General features: G+C 37.2%; 1 protein-coding gene across 3 annotated transcripts in view; it reads right to left on the bottom strand.

Annotated features, from left to right (window-relative positions):
- Positions 1-23,946, bottom strand: part of LOC145521081 (uncharacterized) — a 489,520-nt gene that overhangs the window by 14,189 nt on the left and 451,385 nt on the right. The window contains exon 1 of one of the 3 annotated variants that reach the window (XR_014065094.1): positions 5,191-5,312. The exons of the other annotated variants lie outside the window; for them this stretch is intronic. The gene's annotated coding sequence lies outside the window, so the exon portion shown is untranslated. Of the gene's footprint in view, positions 1-5,190; positions 5,313-23,946 lie in introns of those variants that run through there. 3 annotated transcript variants of the gene reach the window in all.

The following is a 23,946-nucleotide window of genomic DNA, read 5'->3' as shown; positions in this document are numbered from 1 at the left end:
ATCGTAGTATGTATAAGTCAATCCCAATCTGCCAATATATTCCTCTTCCCACTTACTCCCTGGTAACCATAGTTTATTTTATATAATACATCTGTAACTCTATTTTCTTTTTCAAAAGTAAAAAGTTTACTCATAAATACACACACACATACTCGTGTGCATGTGAAAGTCGCTCAGTCGTGTCCGACTCTGTGAGACCCCATAGACGGCAGCCCACCAGGCTCCGCTGTCCCTGGGATTCTCCAGGCAAGAATACTGGAGTGGGTTGCCATTTCCTTCTCCAGTGCATGAAAGGGAAAAGTGAAAGTGAAATCGCTCAGTCGTGTCCGACTCTTAGCGACCGCATGGACTATAGCCTACCAGGCTCCTCCATCCATGAGATTTTCCAGGCAAGAGTACTGGAGTGGGGTGCCGTTGCCTTCTCCAATTCGTGTACATACACATATATAATATAACTGACAAGTCCAATACACTGAATTTCAGAGTCGACTAGTACTTATTGAGAACACTGTCATTTTGTTTAGAATCTTCATTTATTGTACTTCATACTATTGTAAGACACAAAGAAGACACAGTTCTGGAAGCTTAATGGTCCAGATAGACTAAAGAGACACACACGCAATGAGAGAATGACTGTGGATAACAGTAACCACAGGACAATTAGTGTTAACCCAGCAACGAGATTGCTACAGCTAGAGCAGTCGACAAAGGCTTCAAGGAGGACACAGGAAGACTAAGATTTAAAAGCAAAGTGAGATCCTGAGGAAAGAAAACAAGAGATCTGCATATATGGACTAGGGATATGATAGGAAAATGATGGTTGAATAATGAATGGAGCAGAATCCAATTCTGATGGCCTTAAATGCCAGGCAAAGAATATAGGCCTGATATGTTGGGAACCAGGAAGCCTTTACGCACTTTGTACACTCAAGTGGTGCCATGAAATAGTGCGTTAAGGAAGATCACTGGACACAGAATGTAGAACAAATTGGGTGAGGTAGGTAGAAGCAGGGAGTGGAGGAGAGGAATTACTGTAACAACCTAATCTGAAGGCTGTTACAGGGCTCAAAGCATGACATGAGAAGTGCCGATGTAAGGTTGTGAATGATGGCAAAGTCTGAGGAAGAATATTCTAGTAATGAAGAATGTTAAACATTGGTATGGATTATAGTCAGGAGCTTGCCATCTCTACTGAATAACTCATAGATAGGCTTCCCTACAAACAGGATAGTAGGCGGCTAGTTTCTCAGAGATCCCGTCAGCTCTATGGTGCTCTGATCCTCAGCAAAAGAGAATCACAGAGGAATTAGGTTATTTCTTTTCTTGATCTTTAATCTGCCATTCCTTGCTGAGCTGCTGGAGTGCTGGAACAGATCACATACTTTCTCTGTGCCTCAGTATTAGTATCTATAAAATATAAATTGGTTTGTTACCCATCTCACAGCTATGCTGCAGGGCTTGTGAAATATTGGACCCTAGGAAATATTGGACACTTAAGGAGAAAAAAAAAAAAAGCCTTGTGATAAATAGGAGACAGAAACCACCTAAAATTAGATAGAGACTTTTGCCTTTGAGAGCTGCATATTTTTTACCCTGCAGGTACCCAGACTCTATCATGGACAAGTATATTCACAGACACAAACTCTTAAGAGCACAGAATATTAAAGTCCACAAATCTTCTAAAGTTCCAGAATCTCAATGATGAGTTATGAATGTGAAAGCTTAAAAAAAAATCTCTTCAAGTGATTTTTTAATGCATTTAATACTTTAGAAAGAAATACGTGAAATGAATATAAAGACAAAATGAAGGATATTCATGAGCAGTTATTAGAAGGTTAAAAGAAGTAAATAATTCTCTTAAAAGCAACACCACTGAGTATTAGTTACCATCTCCTGGTCATCAAACTCATCACTCCCAACCAGGGAGAGGACTATTGTGTGATACTCAAGACCATATGTGAAATACCTTATTCATGGTCAGAACAAGTTACTATCAAAATAGGAAAAAAATATTGAGGAGCAGCTAGCTCAACCCCTTCACTTTAAACAGGTGAAGAATCTGATGCTCAGAATAATCAAGTGGCAAGCCCAAGGTCACGTAGTAAATTTGTACGAGTTGGGATTTGGACTCTTGGTCCAAGGACATGCTGTTCAGTTTTTGCATATTAAAATTGGTCTTGGTGCCATATAAAGAGTAGTCAGGACGTATTATGCCTTAGATAATATATTATTTCTCTTCCTGAGGTTCCAATCTTGCCAGAAGGCCAAAATTTAACAGCAGCAGCCAAGGAAGTCTGAGAAAGAAAAAGATTTGGAACATTCAGATTAATGTCCTCCTTTGAGGGGGCCTGAGTTGTCTGCACTACTCATCTTCATTACAAACATCTAGTCTTAAAGGCCAGCAGGAAGGAAAGGGAGGAGTTACATTATAACTGGTACCACAGATAAAATATCTGCTAGCGAAGAGATTAAAAACGCGTAAGGGGTAAGTTTCTATTTTTGATGCATTGGGAAATAGGAAGGGTTGCTACTGAGAAGACAGAAATAAAGATGAAAGAGTGAACTAAAGGGTGTGAACCTAATCTCAATACTTTGGAGAACAAAAAAATGTGACAAGGAGAAGGAGAAGAAAAACTACATCCTGGGATCTATAGTTCAGACATGAGGATCTTTTCAAATAAGGTGAATCAGTATCTTCTGAAGAACTAAGTAGCTGGCTTTCCAAGAGCAGGATATCCTTGAAATGAGATGAGGTGTATCCACTGTCTGGCAGTAATTGGTAACTGTTAAAAAGGAGTTTAAAGTTGTCCGTGTGTCCATCTGATAGAACAATAACATAGAAGTACAATAATGTGTAGCATCTGATGGAGAACTTGCCTATATCTCCAGAACCCATCAACTTTACCAACTTTGCTTATTCACATGAGCCCAAAAATAAGGCAAAATTACATGGGCAGAGACAGAATCTATATCTAGTGATTTTTATTCCATTAGGAGAAGGATAAAAACATAGGGATATGTACTATTTGCAAATTTTCTTCAAATCGAGTCTCATGGCTTAGGAAAAGAAAGTGTTTAGATGCTGTTGAATAACTACTTGTTTTCTTAAAAATATATCATTCAGTGCATGAAAATAGGCAAAAAGGTGGAGGTATTTATTGAATGATAAGAAAGAAGAAAACCTTATGGCACAGTTGAAGGAACACTGGAATAGATATTAAAATTTTGAGTTTAAGCCATCCATTTCTCTATAAAGACAAGATAATTATACTTTTTCAGCCTTTCTCAAGAGTTGTTGGAACATTCAAATGTGAATATGAAAGCAGTTTTACAATGTGCAAAGTATTAAATAAATGCAATTTGAAATAATTATTTGTAGACTTGATGATGTGATCCAAAAAGTGTCAACCTGAAATTTCAGAAAGAGATAATTACTCAGATAAATTGATAAAGCTGGAAATACTCAAAAGCCACAGATATATATGAGAAGCATTAATTCAATAGAAAAGTATAACATAAACATCAGGGTAATTTTAACAGTCTCATGATTATAGCATTCTAATGTACAGAGAATGTACAGGAAAGGAAGGTTGAAATTTTTATAAAAGAGAGTACACAAACCTGGTATGTTAGTAAGATTTAAAATAAAGAAGTGAAAGCTGTGTTTACCAAAAGTCTGTCTGTTAGAAGCAATTAGAGCATATATAGTACAATAGAACAAGACTTATGCAGTTGAATTCCATAAACTTCCATGAACTCCAGAATAAACCAGAGAAGAGAACACTTACATGAGAATTGAAGGAGAGATAAAATAGAACAGAATGGGAACATGCTTTTGATGTAGGATGAGGACCTATGTTTGCTCATCTTAACAATTCCAGTTTATGTCTGTTTTCCAAGTGTAATTGCTAATAGCACATCTTTCACTCTCAAAGTGTCCTGATTTGATTAAATGCATGTGTTGTTCCTAGTGGAAGGTAAATATAAACTGCAAACTTAGATTACATTTATAAATGCACAGCATGCCAATTAATAAAGAGAGACTCATTGTATTTCACCACACACATAGCACTGTGTTCAAACCTGGTTCCTATACATTAAAAACAAGGCTATACTTTAAAAACTAGAGTAACCTAGGCCAGTAAAGGGCTGCCAATTATATCATAAGAGAATAAATTTAAGAACTGAAAATTTAAGAACTGAAACAAGAGAAGACTAAAGTCTGGCATGATTTTGTCTTCATTCTTTCCATAGGTGTTTCATGAAATAATGATGATTCAGCTTCATCTTTAATACTGTAATAGGAAGATGTAGGATTAATGGGCCGAATTTATGAAAGGCTAAATTTCAAAGGATTGTAAGCAAGCTCTTTCTAATAGTTAGAACTGTTCTTAAAAGGAATGAATTCCTTTGTAGCTAATGGACATCCTGTCCCTTGTTGAGTTTAATCAGAGGCTGGATATTTGCCAGTCATAGATGATACATGGAAGGAAATCTTGCTTTTCTGGGGATCTGGACTCTAATATTCTTAAGACTTTATGTATCCATAGCTTAAGTCTTCAGCAAATGCATACTGTGCCTCCTTGAGCTCTCTGTATCTCAATAAAGACATGTGGTCACTATCCACTGAGATCAATAATATTTATTGTTATAAATGTATAAGTAATATTTATGAAGCATTCACTTTATGCCAGAACTTTTTTTTTAATTTATTAGTTTTTTAATTGAAGGATAATTGCTTTACAGAATTTTGTTGTTTTCTGTCAAACCTCAACATGAATCAGCCACAGGTATACACATATCCCCCCACTCTTGAACCTCCCTCCCATCTCCCTCCTCATCCCACCCCTCTAGGTTGACACAGAGCCCCTGTTTGAGTTTCCTGAGACATACAGCAAATTCCCATTGCATGCCAGAACTTTTCACATGTACTGACTAGTACTAACACTTAATATTAATTACACAATAAAGTTACTGTTACTCCTTCCTAACAGAGAAAGAAAATGAGGTTCAGAAAGCTTTCAACCTGCCCAGAGTTACCCAGTTAAAAACTGGTGTAATAGAGATCCTAATAGATATCCTGTGAAACTAGTCAACCATAATCTATCCAAATTGATTTCTATTTTGTGCTCCTAATGCCCTGGCAGAGTACCCTCCTGGAAGGAGTGCTGAAATGCTCTATTGTTTTACCTCTTTCTGTATTTTCCATGAAATCAGTACAGCATAGCTCTTTGCTGCAGAAAATTAAATACCAGATGATACCAGAGGAATGTGCCTTAGAGTGTCTTCCTCTCCACCTTGGTGTAAGTGACATCTTTTGGCAACACACCTCCCTTGTCTCTCTTACAGCTAAAATTAAACCAGTGGAAAATGTTTGCCTCAAAGTACATGCCCTCTTAATGAAACACAACTGTGCTTAAAGGTCAACAGATTAACAGGGGAACACAGATAGATAGTGTTCCTTATCTGGTAGGCAGAGAGATGGTGCCAGCAGTGGCATTTGCAGAATAGGGAAGCTGCAGTTTGGAGGCATCATGCAGACAGAATAGACATATCAGGTGAGATGAGAGGAAAGTGGGGAAATAGTTCAAGTAGGGAAAATGTCTGGAAATCATATTCATACTAATAGCAATTCTGGGACAAGTAAGTATATGGTTAAGAAATCATTTGTTCTAGAATCCCTGCAAAATAATAAATAACGTCAAACTTCAAATGTGTGCAGCATGTAATGCTTTACAGGACATGCTTACTTGTATTCCCTCACTGGATTGACATAATATTTGTGGAAAATGAGCAAAATTGTTCCCCATTTTACCAAAAAGAGCTGGGCTCCAGAGACACAAATGACTTACCAACATCCATAAATTAAGAATAGTCTAGTGGTACTGGCTCTTCCACAACATTCTTTTTATTTCACAAATACATTATTTGCTCCTTTGGAAATCATTTTATCTGCCTGATATAAAGTTGCATGTAAACATAGAGCATTGACTGTTTATAGAAATTGAGCCAAAAGATATGTTCATCAAAGGACTTAGGTGCTTTCTCCATTTTTAATATTTAATATCATATACATTTGCTTTTGAATTGATGTTCTTTTCTCTGCACTTGATTATTCTGAATAAACACTTCCATTTGTGGTTCCAGATTAAAATCTTATGGACTCCATAATGAAAAAACAATTGAAAAGAGCTGGAGAATTACTTTCTATTCAGATTCTTGACCCATTCATTCCAAGGTGATCTATCTCTAGGCTGCCAAACCAGTTTTTACCAGTTTTGATTTTTGCCATGGGACTAGATCATCTGAAGTATTCCACATTAAGGATCAATGAATTCTTGTAAAGATCAGCTTTAGGGAGCAAAATGATAGCTAGACAATTTTTACTGCCAAGAGATAATTTGCCTGCTGGCAGTGTGATTTACTGAGTTGAACCACATGATTTCTAGAAATTTTTTTTTCAAGATTTTCTTTTATCTCTAAAACATCTTTTAAATACCAACATTAAGTAACAATATGAGTAGGATAAAATCAACAGTAATTTCTACCTCTTCCTTTGCAAAGGAACAAAGGGGAGTCATTGGCCTGCATATTGACTAAGAGGCATGATATCAAGGACTTTGAGAGTTCAGTGTCTTTTCAAAAAGAGATGAAAGGAGTCAAATTAGCAGAGTTTGGGTGCATATTATGATTTTTCTGATTTTATTGTGTCACATGTAGCACCTTCTTGTGATCCTCACATGGAGTCGTCTGAGAATCAGCAGCACTTACCAAGCTAGCTTACATCCTTAGTACTACAGCATTGGACTTTCCCGGTGGCTCAACAGTATTGCAATACAAGAGCCACAGGAGATGCTAGTTCAGTCCCTAGGTTGAGAAGATCCACTGGAGAAGGGCATGACAACCCACTCCAGTATTCTTGCCTGGAGAATCCCATGGGCGGAGGAGCCTGGCAGGTTGAGATATACTTCTCACTAACGCACTATTAGGGGAAATGAATTCTAACTGAATTCAATCTTCAAAGGTAGTATACACAGAGGCACCTTGATTTTTGGCAGAATTTGTATTTCTTTCCTTTCTGTACACAAGAACTGTGTCCATGTTGCAACACATACCTGATAGTTTGTTACATCCTCCATTTCTGGTTGTGTAATGGCCAACTCTTCCCAGGCTATATGCTACATTTTGCCAGATGCTAGAAACAACACAGTGAACCAGTCTTCAATGGAGACATTAACTCAATTGAAGGTGATGGCATAGAACATTATTTCCTAATGAGATTTCCTTAAAAATTAATGTGTGCCAGGTATTTTTTTCACAGAAGCCAAGGAATGTCCTTGAGTTAGAAAAGTGCTGAGGTAATGCTGCTTATGAATGAGACCTGACAAATCACTTTTTGTATGCTAAATTGCACCAGAAAAATTAATTCAACAATTGTCAGCCACCTAATATATGTTGGGTACTGTATTAGGGATACATGGATTAAAAAAAACAAAAAAAACATGAGCTCTACCTTAAAGAATGTATATCGTAATTTATCCAAAGCCAAGCTACACATTAATCACTGTTTCCCAATTCTGACAGCAACACCTGACCCCTGTCTACCCCATTCTACATTTTGTTTTCCATAGTACTTCTACCTTTTAACATATTATGTAATTTACCTCTTGTATTTGTTTCGTCTTCTTCCACCTTGATTATCACCACTAAAATATAATGCCCAGAAGGACAGAGCTCTTTGTTTTGTTCACTGAGGTATCTCAAGAATTAAAACAGTGCCTGGCACATGGTGGGCACTCAGTAAATATTTGTGGAATGAATGCTGCCTAAAGGGATGACAGATACAAACCATTCCTGTCACCTGGTGTAGATATAGACTTAGTGGGATGGGGAGGAGTTACAAGCCAAGAAGTAGTCGAGTACAAGCAATCATCCGAATTCTATGACCCTGCAGCTTAAAACAGTCATTTATTGTTGCTGTTGTTCAGTTACCAAGTCATGTCTGACTCTGAGACCCCAGGGACTGCAGCACACCAGGCTCCCTGGTCCTTCACTATCTCTCAGAGTTTGCTCAAACTCATGTCCCATTGAGTCAGTGATGCCATCCAACCATCTCGTCCTCTGTAGTCCCCTTCTCCTTTAGCCTTCAATTGTCCCCAGCATCAGGATCTTTTCTATTGAGTTGGCTCTTTACATCAGGCTGCCAAAGTATTGGACCTTCAGCTTGAGCATCATTCTCTTCCAATGAATATTCAGGGATTATTTCCTTTAGGATTGACTGGCTTGATCTGCTTGCAGTCCAAGGGACTCTCAAGAGTCTTCTGCTGCTGCTAAGTCGCTTCAGTCGTGTCTGACTTTGTGTGACCCCATAGACGGCAGCCCAGCAGGCTCCCCCGTCCCTGGGATTCTCCAGGCAAGAACACTGGAGTGGGTTGCCATTGCCTTCTCCAAAGTGTGAAAGTGAAAAGTGAAAGTGAAGTCGCTCAGTAGTATCTGACTCTTCGAGACCCCATGGACTGTATGTAGCCTACCAGGCTCCTCCATCCATGGGATTTTCCAGGCAAGAGTACTGGAGTAGGGTGCCAAGAGTCTTCTCCGGCACCACAATTCAAAAGCAAAAATTCTTCTGTGCTCAGCTTTCTTGATGGTTTAACTCTCACATCCACACATGACTACTAGAAAAACCATAGCTTTGACTATACGGACATTTGTTGGCAAAGGGATGGTCTTTATCTCCATCCCATGGCTACCATTTTAGTAGAGAGAGTCCCCTATCCCATGATGCATTTACATAGCAGTGGCTGGAAAAGGAGCCCCATTAGAAAGTGATGCCTTTTGAACCTGTGATTGGTATCCTATCTTTTGGTAAATCTAACTCAAACCTACAGAGCCAGTCCTCAACCAAATGACTCAAAGTGGGGAGCAGATGAACCTCCAGAGCACCCCAATTTTCCTCTCACTAGTGAATATTCAAATGAATAATAAAGAATGAATTCTGTCTCTTTAATCTGCTGATACTTGAGCAATAATTTTCAGTCTGCTATAGTGTTCAAGTGAAACAAAGAAAGAATTAAGAAATATTAACTACATCTTGTCTGTTTTCTAATCCCACAATAAATAAAGATCAGCCTCCCATTCCTTTTGTCATTGACCATGACTGGTTTTTTTGGGAGGGTTGGGGGTAAAGATGGGGAGTCCCAATTCACTGCCAATATATTGAGTGTCCCATACTTATTGCTTGTCTTAGAGAACTAGCAAAACATGGATTCTGATAGTGAAAATTCTTTTTATTTCATTGTATAGATTTTGGTGATCTGCCAGTATAACAAGACAAGTAACAAGGACTTTATTTGAAGATGTTATGATATCAGATGAAAGAAAAATGGTGACCTATGTAAAAATAAGATCAGGAAGGAATGAATTTACTTTTGATTTCCAGAATCCAAGGAATAAAATATACACTGAAGCTCATCAGTGAGCTTCAGTGAATTTAGTACAAGTCAAAAATTGAGTACACGGGTCAAAAATTGCTTTTATTATTTTTATTAACATCAAATTTTTTTTTTTTTTCAGTGTCTTTCATGTTATTTAGGCAGGCCACATCACTGGAAAAGAAAAGCAAAGATTGTCAGAAAAGAAGTTGGGAGCAAGAAAGACTTTTTTTTTTTTTTTAATAAATTTATTTATTTTAGTTGGGGGCTAATTACTTTACAATATTGTAAATGGGAGAACATCAAATTTTAATTGTATCTTTTTGTATCTTTTCTACCTTTTATGAGTTTCCCATTTCAATCTCCACCACTCTTTTTTTTTTTTTTTTTACTATTACTGTTTCAGGGAGAGCAAAGAAGCTATAGTACAAAAGATTCTGCAGGTATGCTTTTTACCTACAGAGATAGGAGCATGTAATTTGTATGAGGAAGAGAAGTTTTTCTTTGAAAACGAATTCAGTGACTCTAATCTACTGTGACATATAAACCCCTTCCTCAAGACATGATCTGGAAGAAAATTGTAAAACAAAAAGGTAATCAAGTAAGAGAAGTTCCTATCAGCAGCACAGGCAAGAGAAGAAGGGGCGCATGAACAGTAAGAGATGAGAAAGGGCTTCTGGAAAGAGATGAGCCCCAGCAGTGGGATGCAGGCAGCAGCAGATGGAGGGATGGGACTGATGAGAAAGTTCGTAAGATGGGAGATGTGTAACACTTTTCTACTGCACTCATGTTTGCTATCAAACAGGAAGTTGATATTGCTTTATTAATTAGTTAGCCTCCCTAACCACAACATTTTGGTAAAAGGTATTCTCTACACTAATTGCCCTGTGTTAGTGGCAAAATTATTTCCTGCTCTGTGCTATAATTACCCTCCAATATCTTCAAACCTTCAGAAAAGTCTCTTCCATACCATACAAACTTGGGTTAGTGGTACATAAAAGTTATGCAAGTATGGGAGAAGTCAGTGAAGAAAGCACATGCTGGGAGGTATTAGCAAAGTATGAAGCAGACTACAGAATGGTCTGCTCAGAAGTACAAGAGATAAGTGAGATTCACCAATGAGACATGATCCATCTTGTTGAATATTAAAGTAAGGGGTAGCCCCTGAGGGTTAGAGGGCATATGGGTTTTCGATTCATTTGGAATTGCCTTGAGCATCAGTGCATGGACCAAGCAATACTCAAGATCCAAGTCAGAAGTGCATCCTTACAACAGTTACAGAACAGTAGCTGAACAAGAGGAGAAGGCAATGGCAACCCACTCCAGTACTCTTGCCTGGAAAATCCCATGGACAGAGGAGCCTGGTAGGCTGCAGTCCATGTGGTCTCGCAGAGTCAGACACGACTGAGCGACTTCACTTTCACTTTTCACTTTCCTGCATTGGAGAAGGAAATGGCAACCCACTCCAGTGTTCTTGCCTGGAGAATCCCAGGGATGGTGGAGCCTGGTGGGCTGCCGTCTATGGGGTCGCACAGGGTCGGACACGACTGAAGCGACTTAGCAGCAGCAGCAGCAGCAGCAGCTGAACGAGCTATGGAACACCATCACACTGTGATATGGGGATGGTACCAGTATTAGCATATTGTTTTAGGACTTTTTTCCTGAAGGCTTAGCCCACATCTTGCAACTCAAGTCTTTTCAATGATCCCAGAGCAACACTTCTTGTGTAAGTAGGTAGAGTGGATTCTGCTATTTCCAGTTAGGAATCTTAACAAATAGAAGAGTCTAACCTTGAAATTTTTCCCCCATTTTCTTTTATTGTGGTAAGATACAGTCCATGGGGTTGCAAAGAGTCAGACATGACTGAGCGACTGAACTGAACTGAAGATACAGATTACGTAATTTTTACTATCCTAAGCATTTTTAAGTGCACAGTTCAGTAGTATTAAATATATTTGTAACATTGTACAAGTATCACTAATATCCATCTCCATACTCTTTTATCTTATAAAACATAAACTCTGTTCTATTCAATAACTCCCCTCCCCTTCCTTCAGCCCCTGGCCATCACCATTCTACTTTCTGTCTCTATGATATTGACTTACTGAAGTAACTTATACGGGTGAAATCATATAGTATGCTATTATGAGCATAATGTCCTCAAGGTTCGTCCATGTTGTAGCATATATCAGAATTTCTTTCCTTTTTAAGGCTGAATAATACTCCATCGTGTATACATAGCACATTTTCCTCATCCATTCATTCATCTATAGACACTTGAGTTGCTCCCACATTTTAGTTATTGTGAATAATGTGTTATGAACATAAGGGATGTAAATATCTTATCGAGCCCCTTCTTTCAATTCTGTCTAGTATGTATCCAGAAGTGAAATTGCTGGATCATGTGGTCATTCTAACTCTGACCTTTTTCCATGATAGAAATCTTTAGAGGGTGAGATCTGGTCATTAGATGTCTGATATAGGCAGAAGCCCTGGTTATTGGGCTTATATTATAAGCAGATACTATGGAAACTATTAGAGATTCACACATAATATTTTTTTAATGATGTACCAAAGAGAGGAAGAAGTCTCACCAATATGCTAATATTAGAACACAGCTAATATTAGAACAAACCCTATCCCAGGCTCATTTTCCTCCACCAAGGTCACCATATTTACATAGTCTACTCTTTAAAACATAAAGTATGACCTCCTCTAAGCCATGTTAACTACATATGCTACCTCCTACATTTTCTCACCCTCTGACTTTTATTAGTTATAACATTTCTACAATTTCAGGGTATAAGATGTTCATATTCACTTTCTTAAGCATATAGTTCCCACAGTTGTTAGCACTAGTGGAACATTTAAACGGATTCACTGATCACCATGACTTCATTTACCTTTATTTCAAAATCCATAGTTTGGTTGGTTGAAGCCTGTCCTCTGATAGTTTTTACAAGAATGTTCATGGAAACAATATTTCTTGATTTTTTTGTATATTTGAAAATATTTCTCCTTGGTTTTGATTATAGCACAGTGGCATAGTGGTACATAAAATATGATGATGTTCCTTTCCATTAAAACTTTGTAGACATCACAGCACAGTTGTTAGCATTAGATGTGATTCTGGAATAGTCTGAATTCAGCCTTAACTGTTTTTCCTCCTTAAATATCAGACTCTCTTTTTTCTTCTTTTGCTGCAGGCTCACAGGAGTGTTCTGATCTGGTTACATCTGGTAACTTTTCTCAGGAAAGGCTCCTGGTTGATCATCAGCATCAGTTTTTCCCGTGACATGCCCTGCTCTCATTTGTAAGAATATCTCCCATCATTCCAGGAAAACTTTCTTTGAATATATTGGGAATTCGGTCTTTTTTACTGGATATTAGTTTTACACCTGCTGACACTTCAGAGCTTTTCAGATTTTCCTGCTAATTTTTTAACACTTTTTTAAAAATTAATTTTGCTCATTTTATTCAAATGTCTGCTATCCCTGTTCATGTTTTTGGCCTATCTGTGATTTTAACTACTTCCAAAATGTACTGTTTCTAAGGTGGCTTTATTTTTCTCTTCCATTTCTGTTTTCTTGGTAGTTGAATTGTTTATGATTTTTATATTTTGAATTGAAAATGCAGGAATTGTGTTCAAAATTTAGGCAGCATAATTTCTATACCCCAGTTCTAGTCCTCTACTTGGGCAGATGACAAATGCTCTTCTGTATCTTCCTAGATGTACAAGCAATAAAAATATTTATTATTTTTGCTTTTGGCACACTCTATACATTCTATTCTGCATTTTGATTTATTTATATTTTAAATATGTCTTAGAGATCTTTCCTATTAATATATAAGGAGCTTCTTTACCTTTCTTCCTTCTATAAAGAAGAAAGAATTTTCTTTTTTTTCCTTCTATAAGTTGTGTAACATTCTTTTGTATATATTTAATCAGGCTCTTATGGGCAAATATTTGTTTTTATTCTTTTGCTATTGTAAACAGTGCTATACTTGGTAGGTATGCTGTTTCACACATATGCACGTGTATTTGTTGGTTACATTCTCAAAATTGTACTTGCTGAACTAAAAGGTGTTTGCTTTAGTAATTCATATAAATATTGCCAGGTTGTGATCAGTAAGAGCTGTCCTAATTCACACTCCCACCAGTACATATCAGTTTTCTCACATCCACGCTAACACTGTGTGTTATGAAATGTTTGCTCTTTGCCAATCTGATAGGTAGAAGACGGTATTTACTGTTGTGTTTATTTGCATTTATCTTACTGTGAATTGAGTAGTTACATGTTATGGCCAACCTAGATAGCATATTTAAAAGCAGAGACATTACTTTGCCAACAAAAGTCCGTCTAGTCAAGGCTATGGTTTTTCCAGTGGTCATGTATGGATGTAAGAGTTGGACGGTGAAGAAAGCTGAGCGCCGAAGAATTGATGCTTTTGAACTGTGGTGTTGGAGAAGACTCTTGAGAGTCCCCTGGACTGCAAGGAGATCCAATCAATCCATCCTAAAAGAGATCAATCCTGGGTGTTCATTGGAAGGTCTGATGTTGAAGCTGAAACTCCAATACTTTGGCCACCTCATGCAAAGGGTTGACTCATTGGAAAAGACCCTGATGCTGGGTAGGATTGGGGGCGGGAGGAGAAGGGGATGACAGAGGATGAGATGGTTGGATGGCATTACCGACTCAATGAACATGGGTTTGGGTAGACTCCGGGAGTTGGTGATGGACAGGGAGGCCTGGCGTGCTGCAGTTCATGGGGTTGCAAAGAGTTGGACACGACTGAGCGACTGAACTGAACTGTATTTCCTTTATCTTAAGCTCTTCTTTATATACCTAACCCAATTTTAGTGGGTTAATTGGCTCTAATTTTCTGTATATATTATAGAAATAGTTTTTACAAGTTTGTTTATCTTTTAATTTGATTAATGATGATTTTTCCTAAGCATACTTCCAATCTTTTTATGATTAATGAAATTTGTACTTTACTTAAATGTTTTTGCCACTCCATTATATAATGTATTTCTATACGGTTCTCTTTTTTTCAAACAGATTTATCCAATAATAATAATTAAATAACTTATTTAATTTATGCATCCTTTCTCCACTGATTTGAAATGATGCTAATGAGCACTGAATTCTTTCTGGACTTTCATTTCTGTTTCATTGATCTGTCCACCTTTTTTTTTTTTTTGGCCATTATTACACTGTTTTGATTTATCTAACTTTATGATATATTATTATTTTATTCAGAATTGTCTCTATTTATTTGTTTTTTTCCCATATGAACTCAATATTCTAGTTGTCTAAATCCCCTGAAATTATCTTGGCATTTTATTGCTATTGTGTTAATATATTTATTTAAAGAAAATTATTATTTATATTATATTGACTCTTCTTATCCAAAAGTATTATGTGATTCTCTGTTTAAGTCTCTTGCATCACTGAGGAGTGTGTTAAAGCTTCCTTTATAAAGATTGTTCACATTTCCCAAATTTATTCTTAGGTATAGAAATTTCTGATCCTCTCTCTTCTACTTTTTGGAAGAACTTCTTTTGCAAGTGTAGAAAATTTGTGTTAGTTCCTCCTTAAATATTTAGTAAATTCACCAGTGAAACCATCTGGTCCTAGAATTTTTTGTGTGTGTGAGATATTTTTGATTACCAATTCAAGTCAGTCTCTTTACTTTGATATAGATCTGATAAATGAATAGTATCTAATAATATGAATAATTCTTAACAACTCACAATAAAAAGATGGATAACACCATTTTAAAAATGGGCAAAAGATTTGAATAGATGTTTGTTGAAAGAAGATACATAAATGACCAATAAGCATGTGAAAAGAGGGAAACACAAATCAAAACCACATGTTGTAGCTTACAACTACAAGGGTGGCTATAATTAAAAAGATGAATAATAACAAGTAGTACTGAGGATACAAAGAAATTGGAACTCTCATTCACTACTGGTGGGAAAGTTAAATGGCATAGCTGCTGTGGAAAAGTTTGGCATTTACTCAAAAAGTTAGAGTTATCATAAGACCGAGAAAATTCACACTGATATTTTTACAAAAGAATTGAAAACATGTCCATGTAAAAACTTTTACTCAAGTGCTCATAGCATCATTATTCATAATAGCAAAATATTAGAAAAAAACAATGTTCATATACTGATGAATGCGTAACAAAATGGAATATCATTTGGCCATATAAATGAATAAAGAATTGATATATGCTACAACATACATGAATTTTGAAAACACTATGCTAAGGAAAATATTCCAGACACAAAGCCACACATTGTATGATTCCTGTTATACAAAATGTCCAGACTAGACAAATCCATAGAGATAGAAAGTAGACTGGGAAGAATGGGGAGTATTTCTAACAGGCACAGGTTTCTTTTTGGCAACAAAAATATTTTGCAATTAGATAGTGGTGATGTGATGATAGCATAATTTTGTGAACATACTAGAAACCATTGAACTGAACACTTTAAAAGGATCATCTTACAGTATATGAATTAGACAGCAATAGGAACAAAAGTAAGGGTGTGCTGCCTATTAGAACAATCATGTATTTTGTCATCTCTGCCCAAGATATTCAGCAACAGCCAATCTATCATGTCATTTTCTCTTCTCTTACATTAGTCCACAACTCATTATTCTTAGCTATCCTTCTTTAAATGTTTTAGATCAGAATTTTAGGTATTTTTAATTTCATTGAATATACAGCTTCCATTTTTGCTTCTCACTCTTTTTGTCATCTTTCAATTGATTTTTAAGGAAAAATAGAAGATAATGTATGATTTTTTTCTCTCACATTCTAACAAACATCTGAAGTCTTTTTTCCCTAATATTCTAAGGTATCATTTCTCAAATTTTTTGGTCTCAGACTCTTCTGCTCTTGAAGTTTGTATGTTATACGGTACATATGCTATAGCAGAAATTTAAAAAGAAGTTTTAAAACTAATTTATCATGTTTAAAATAGCTCTAACACATTGCCTGCCAATATATTTGGGTAAAAAACAACTGCATATATTTTTATTAAAAACAACTGTATTTTGAAAAACAAAATAGTGAGAAAGTGGCATTGTTTTACATTTCTACAAATATCTTAAATGTCTTGCCTATAGAAGACAGCTAGAGTCTCATATCTACTTCTGCATTTCATCTGTTGTAATATCAAATATCTCATCAAGCCACTGGAAAATTTCAACAACCATTTATGAGAGAATGAGTGAAACTACTAAATAATACCTTAGTGTTACTATGAAAATAGTTTTGACATCATGGACTCCCCAAATGGTAGTACCCAGGACTTCCCAGACATCGGGAACTGTCATTCTCAACTCTGTTTATCATACTATACTTCTTTCCAAGCCTATAAAATTTCATTTTTAAAATTCAGTGACTTTATGTCCCCCGTCTTCTGACTCCCCAACTCCTGTTCTTCCTATCTCCTTGGATATATTACAAAAGCAGGAAAATTATCTCCCAAGAGAAATTCTCACTGTATAATCAATCCTGCTAGCAGAAGACATTTTGTCACCTACACAAAACCTATATCGGAAGTAATCCTAGCACAACAGGAACCTGAGTTATCTTGCAGACTTTCCCAAGGGGAAGAGATATCCTTCCATATTACTCAGCTTGAGCCCTCATCAGCTCCGGTGGTGATATACCAGACACTGACATGTTCTCAAACACATCCTCTGCTCTACAGTTCTGAGTCAGCTTCACCACTATTTGTTGCTCCCTGTTCTGAAACCTTCACTCTGCCAGGAGATATGGAGAATAAGAAAAAGCAAAACAGCTTCTCTCAAACATATTTCTTCTCTTCAGGCTCATTTTGCTTATTGCACCTCTTTCTGGGTAAAATACATTTGATCTAAAAAACTTGAGGTTTGCGTGTCTCAATGATATTTTTTTTGAGAAAGCTACAAAGGACAGTGGAAAAGAAACCAGTATGTGCTGCTACTTGGCTATTTTCATTTGGCTACGAGAATACAGGGGCTTCCCTGATAGCTCTGTGGTAAAGAATCTACCTGCGATGAGGGGGTGCAAAAGATTTTGGTTTGATCCCTGGGTCAGGAAGATCCCTTGGAGGAGGAAATGGCAACCCAGTCCAGTATTCTTGATTGAAAAACCTCATGGACAGAGGAACCTGGTGGGCTACAGTCCAAAGTGTCATGAAGAGTTGGACATGACTGAGTGACTGAGTACATACATGAGAAGACAAGCTCAGAGGCGGTCGTACTGTGTCTTAGCACCTGGAATGGCATCCTGCATATGGCTGTGTTAGATGTTTGTTGAATGACTAAGTGAATAAATGCAGGTCTCTCAGCATCAAAACCATGCCTATCTTTCCAATCAAAAGGCATAGCTTTCTGGCCTTTCTCTCTCTCTTTCCCCACATTAGTCCCATGTGCTCTTCCCCCTTGCCAGCTGTTACTAAAAACAATTTAATAATGATTAATATGGAATATAAATTTCTGTGTTGGATAGAGGGTACTTTTATGAAGTTTCCTAGAGATTATACTTTCACTCCAAGAAAATAAAATCTAAGAATGAGGATAGCAGTCACTGTAAATGGCAAAGATCATCCTGGACAGGAAAGTTAGTTTTTGCACATCATAAATCATGATAAAGAAAAAATATCTTGCCCACTTCTGGATAAAACTGTCACAGCTAATTCCCATGTCTGAGAAATCTGGTCGAGTTTCCGTTTCAGTTTCATTTCTCTCCTAACTCTTTCGTAGAATCTATGTCAAAGGTTCTGCAGTGACACTTTTCTTTAAATAATATCTCTCCATTTTAATTTTCCTATGAGGACGTCCTTGCCTGACCAAGAGCCAAGGGCTAATCTTCTCTATGCCAGGCCTGTTGTAAATAAATTAGTTTTTAATAATTCAGAGATTTTTTTATCTTGTCGTAGAATATTTTAAGTGCCACATAGCCCAAAGTCTGCCAGGATTATCTTTTGGTGGCTCAGTGGTAAAGAATCTGCTTGCAGTGCAGGAGCTCGGGTTTGATCTTTGGGTGGGGAAGATCCCCTGGAGAAGGAAATGGCAACCCAATCCCCTGTTTTTGCCTGGAGAATTCTATGGACAGAGGAGCCTGGCAGGCTACAGTCCATGAGGTCGCAAAGAGTTGGACATGACTTGGCGACTAACACTTTCACTTTCACTGTCAGGATGATCTTTTGTTTATTTACAAAAGAGAAGTAAACAATGGCAACTTAAATTTATAGTTACCACACATGGGCATATACATGTTTGATTTTGATAACTGAATGTTTACATTTGAAAGCATTGAAATGTAGTGGAAATAATAAGAGGATCTTGAATCAGAGGCCTGAGTTTCACTTTGGGTTTAAGTCTTACCAGCTTTTCAAACATAAGTCACCCCCAATTCTCGAATATGTCACCCCCAATTCAGCATCCCCAGTTCGCAATTTCCTCTTTTTTAAAGTGTATGTAGTAAAAATAATAATACTGTCTCACAATAATATTGAGAAGTTTGAAGGAAATGAAAAGGTGAACATGCCATGTAAACTATAAAGCGTCTCATGGAGATGCAGTGGTATCGGCCATCGTTGAATTTATTTCTGCTGTACCATTGGCAACAGATGGTGTTCACCTAGACAGTGTGCACTCGGGTTCAGGCTTCAGTATGAGGCAGAACTGCATTAGAATCCTTGCTCTGCCCTTTATTTAGTTTCTCTTAAGTTTTTATTTCTTATCTAAAGCATAGAGAAAATAACAATACTAAATTCATAAGTTTTGTAAGAAATAAATGTAATAACGCATATAAAGCATGGGGATTAGCACAAAATAATAACCAATAGATGCTTTACTACTACCTTAATTCCAAGCACACTGCTTATAATTTCACCTATTCTGTCTTACACATACACAAAAAAAAGAACCACGATAAAAATAGGATTTTTATCAATTTTTTGATATGCCATTGAATCTACTCTGATTTATTCTTCATTGGATCAGTCCCAAAGTTGGCCCTTCGTTCTTTAAAATATTACTTCCAATGCGTCTCTTGATCAGTCTTTATACATTAATTTTATATACTGTGAGCCATCAGTGGTTCCTGTGTTATACATCCATGACTAATGAAAGAGCTTTGAAATTATTGAAATGTGCCTTAAGTTTTATTTGTAGACTAAATAAATAAAAATAAAACTATCATTAGATGGGAGTTCACCACTATTGTAACTCTTAATGTGGTTCAACATTAAAATATAAAAAGGCTTAGAAGAAATACCTTTCAGAAAATTTCCAAATGACTGGAACCATAACCAATTAATTCAGGTTATCTAAATCCTAACACAGCTATACGCAAGAGGAAAACTTAGTCGGTACTGCTTGATGATAGTTTCAAAGGACAATGTGAGGTGAGAACAAAATTAAGAACCTGAAAATCAAATGATGGATTCTGACCTAGATATATTTTCTGCTAAGCTTTGTGCTGCTCTAAAATTTTGAATTCTTGATTGAAACAGCCTCCACCTAAACTCCTCTCACTTAGAATCATGATTATATTGTCAATATGCCGCTAATGGATCAGTAGTCAGATGCTTATTGAATACTCATTTAGATGATAGGAAATAATGATATATATGAGATAGGCAGAAGCCAGTTGTAAGATGCCACAGGTGATTGTAGAGTCAACTATGTATTACTACATCCACACAAACCTGTTCACTTGAATGCACTTAAAAGTAAAAAGAGAAGAATCAAGAAAAGATTACAGAAGAATTTTGCTACATGCCTGAATAACTAGTTTGATTAAACTTTTTTCAAATCAGTTGTCTGTATTTCATTTAATGAAATTCAAAACAATCTCTCTCTCTTTCCTCCCATGTATATCTGAAAGTGAAAGTGAAAGTGAAGTTGCAAAGTCGTGTCTGACTCTTTGCTACCCCATGGACTGTAGCCTACCAGGCTCCTCCATCCATGGAATTTTCCAGGCAAGAGTACTGGAGTGGGTTGCCATTTCCTTCTCCAGGGTATCTTCCCAAACTAGGGATCAAACCCGGGCCTCCTGCATTGCGGGCAGACACTATTGCAGGCAGACGCTTTACTGTCTGAGCCACCAGGGAAGCCATACATATCTGAAATCCTATATAAATCTGAAATCTGAAATCCCGAGGTTTGTGGGACTGGACAAGTGATAAGATCAGTCCAAGAGAAGTTGGAGGAGAATATATGAGAAAGAAAAAGAATAGATGGACAAAGCTGAGTCAAACACTTGACTAAGTTATATGAACTAGCTCTACTTACAGTGAATTTCTGATGCCTTATCCAATTGTTGTTTTCAAAAGTCAAACACTTTCAAAAGTCAAACACTTTTGAATGGTGGCCAGAATTAGATCTCATTCCAAACCAAAATAACCAAACTCTATCCATCTCAATATTTTTTTTTTATTTTTTCAAATAACAATGGATTGAAAATGTCAGCAAAACATAACTTTACTCCCATCATCCCACTTGTCACAGAGATGATCTCATTTAAACCTCACCACAATTTTGTGAAGTAGGGATTAATATCATCCCCGTCTTACACATGAAGAAGTCAAAGAGCAGAGAACAAAGTGCCTACAGCTATACATTTCATAAGCCTCAGGGATGAGATTTGAGCCTAGAGACGTTCCTGGGCACACTTGCATTCATAGTCACTATATCTACACTTCTTCCAAAGAGAAAGTGCTCAACAATAGGCTTCTTGGTAGATGTATACATGTATTAGATAGATGTAGATGTATTCATGTCACTGCAATTGCCTAAGAAAGGTTTGGGACTCTTTGGAATTATATGCACAGTGCTTTACCAGATGTGTCTATCTATCATCCACCTATGAAACCATCTCACTATTTTCTTGTTGTAAATAAGTGAAATTTCTCTTTCTCTTTTTCTCTGCTTTTTTCTTCCCTTTCTCAATTTGGCACTTCACTCCTTAACAAATAGTCTAATGAAAAAATGTAGGAGCGGTCAGAGGATAAGTGGGGGAGGGATAAATTGGGAGATTGGGACTGACAGATACACACTATTATATATAAAATAGATAACTAATAAGGACCTGCTCTATAATACAGGAAACTCTACTCAATACTCTGTAATGATCTATATGGGAAAAGATTCTAAAAAAGAGTAGATATATATACACATATCTGATTATAACTGATTCATTTTGCTGTACACCTGAAACTAACACAACATGGTAAATCAACTATGTTCCAATTTAAAAGAAAAATGTAGGAGAGGGAAAGGTAACACAGCATAAAAGAGTTGTGGGGTCAATTCAAGGCAGGAAGCCCGAAGGTAAGTTTGGCCTTTCACCTGCTATATACACCACCACAGCATCTATACGACTGGTTGAGTATATTGAGTGGGAATGTCTGGGGGACCATACTAAGTCATCAACTAATACTTTGTAACGTAATGTGATTAAATGCCGATAGGTTTAGAAAAAAAAAATAATCAGAGCTTAGAGGAAGATCCATGTTAGAATTGTGCTATCATAAGTAGTAATTATGGAGAAGGCAATGGCACCCCACTCCAGTACTCTTGCCTGGAAAATCCCATGGACGGAGGAGCCTGGTAGGCTATAGTCCATGGGGTCGCTAAGAGTCGGACACGACTGAGCGACTTCACTTTAACTTTTCCCTTTCATGCACTGGAGAAGGAAATGGCAACCCACTCCAGTGTTCTTGCCTGGATAATCCCAGGGACGGGGGAGCCTGGTGGGCTGCCGTCTATAGGGTCGCACAGAGTCGGACACGACTGAAGCGACTTAGCAGCAGCAGCAGCAGCAGCAGCAAGTAGTAATTAAACTTGCTCTTACAGGAATGGGAGACATAAAGAAAATGAAAGTGGGAGTTCTAAGCACAAAGAATATCATGAGCAAAGGCATGGAGGCCTGAATTAGCATGATACGTGCACAGAGCACTGAGGAGCAGCCATGTACTAGAATATCCTCAGGGTTTTGTTGGAAGTGGAAGATAAAGCTAGGTGTTGGAAGATAAGCTATGAAAAGCTGGCTAGAGCTGAATTATTTAATGCCAAATAAGCATTTACACTATTTTGCAAGCATATCAATGCAATGAATGATATTTTTATGCAAACTGAATTAGTGTGGGAGAAAATAGAGTGTAGGGGTCAGTTACAAAATACTTTTACATTGAAGACATGAGATGACGAAGATCTTGAATACAGCAGTGGCAGTGGATATAGAGAGAACAAGACAGAATAGAATTTTTGAAAGAATCTGTAGGACTTAAATAACATATTGGCAGTGAAAAAATATAAGTATTCAAAATAGCTTCAAGATGAAGACCGAATATCTGGTAAAAATATAATAGTGTCTTTTGTGCATCCTAAAAAAAAAGGTCACCAACTGAGCTCTGACTTTGCGAGATAGCCTCATAAAGGTAAATATTGTATTTGGATGCCACAAAAATTAGTGGGGAATTTTGCTTCTGACCATGATGGACTAATAGGGACCAGATTTACACTCCTAACAGAAACAATGAAAAAATACGAAACAAGAATTTTGAAAAACTCAGCAGCACACATTTTATGACTATGATCCCTGAAATGAAATAAAAGCAATGAGCCCTACAATTGCCCCCACATTTCTGTCTTCAGGAAGGCCAAATGGACTAGAACCTCTAGCACAGAATATCAGATAGGAAGGACACAGAGAGACTGCTCCAGGGACTGCAGACAGAGCCCATTGAGTACCTGTGTCAGTCCTGGTCTGCAAATAAAGGAGCAGAAACTACAAAGGGCTGGAGAAAAATCTGCTGGAAATCAGCAGGATAAATGTCTCCCAGAGATCAGATAATAGTAGGACTGGTTCATGTTTCCACCAGCCAATGTAGAAAAGCATGGAGCACTGGGTAGAGATTATAGAATTTAGTAGTGGTCTTAGATTGATAATTCCTGCTGGCTCGCTAGTAAACAATCACCTGCCAATGCAGGAGATGCAAGTTTAATCCCTGAGTTGGGAAGATGCCCTAGAGGAGGAAATGACAACCCATGCCAGTATTCTTGCCTAGGAAATCCCATGAACAGAGGAGCCTGGCAGGCTACAGACCATGTGGTTGCAAAGAGTCTGACATGACTTAGCAACTAAACAATGAAAAGTGGCCTTAGATTATTAGAATATTGGTTTTAGACTAAAGGCTGCTCTAGATTTCACCTACCTACCAAAAATTCTAAAGGAAATCAAGTCAGAATATTCATTGCAAGGATTTATATTGAAGCTGAAGCTCTAATACTTTGGCCACCTGATGCAAAGAACTGACTAATTGGAAAAGACTCTAATGCTGGGAAAGATTGAGGAGGAAAAAGGAGCGACAGAGGATGAGATGGTTGGATTGCATCACCAACTCAATGGACATGAATAAATCATGAGAACAAGCTTTGCTCTAAGCTAACAAGAACGGGAGATGCTCTCCAATTTGAAGATTGAGTGCTGAGCT

This window comes from Giraffa tippelskirchi, chromosome 9 (assembly GCF_054371585.1).
Source record: "Giraffa tippelskirchi isolate mGirTip1 chromosome 9, T2T-mGirTip1v1.2.pri, whole genome shotgun sequence".
Classification (NCBI taxonomy): domain Eukaryota; kingdom Metazoa; phylum Chordata; class Mammalia; order Artiodactyla; family Giraffidae; genus Giraffa; species Giraffa tippelskirchi.
Note: the sequence above shows the minus strand (reverse complement) of the source record. Positions and strands in the feature narration are given on the sequence as shown.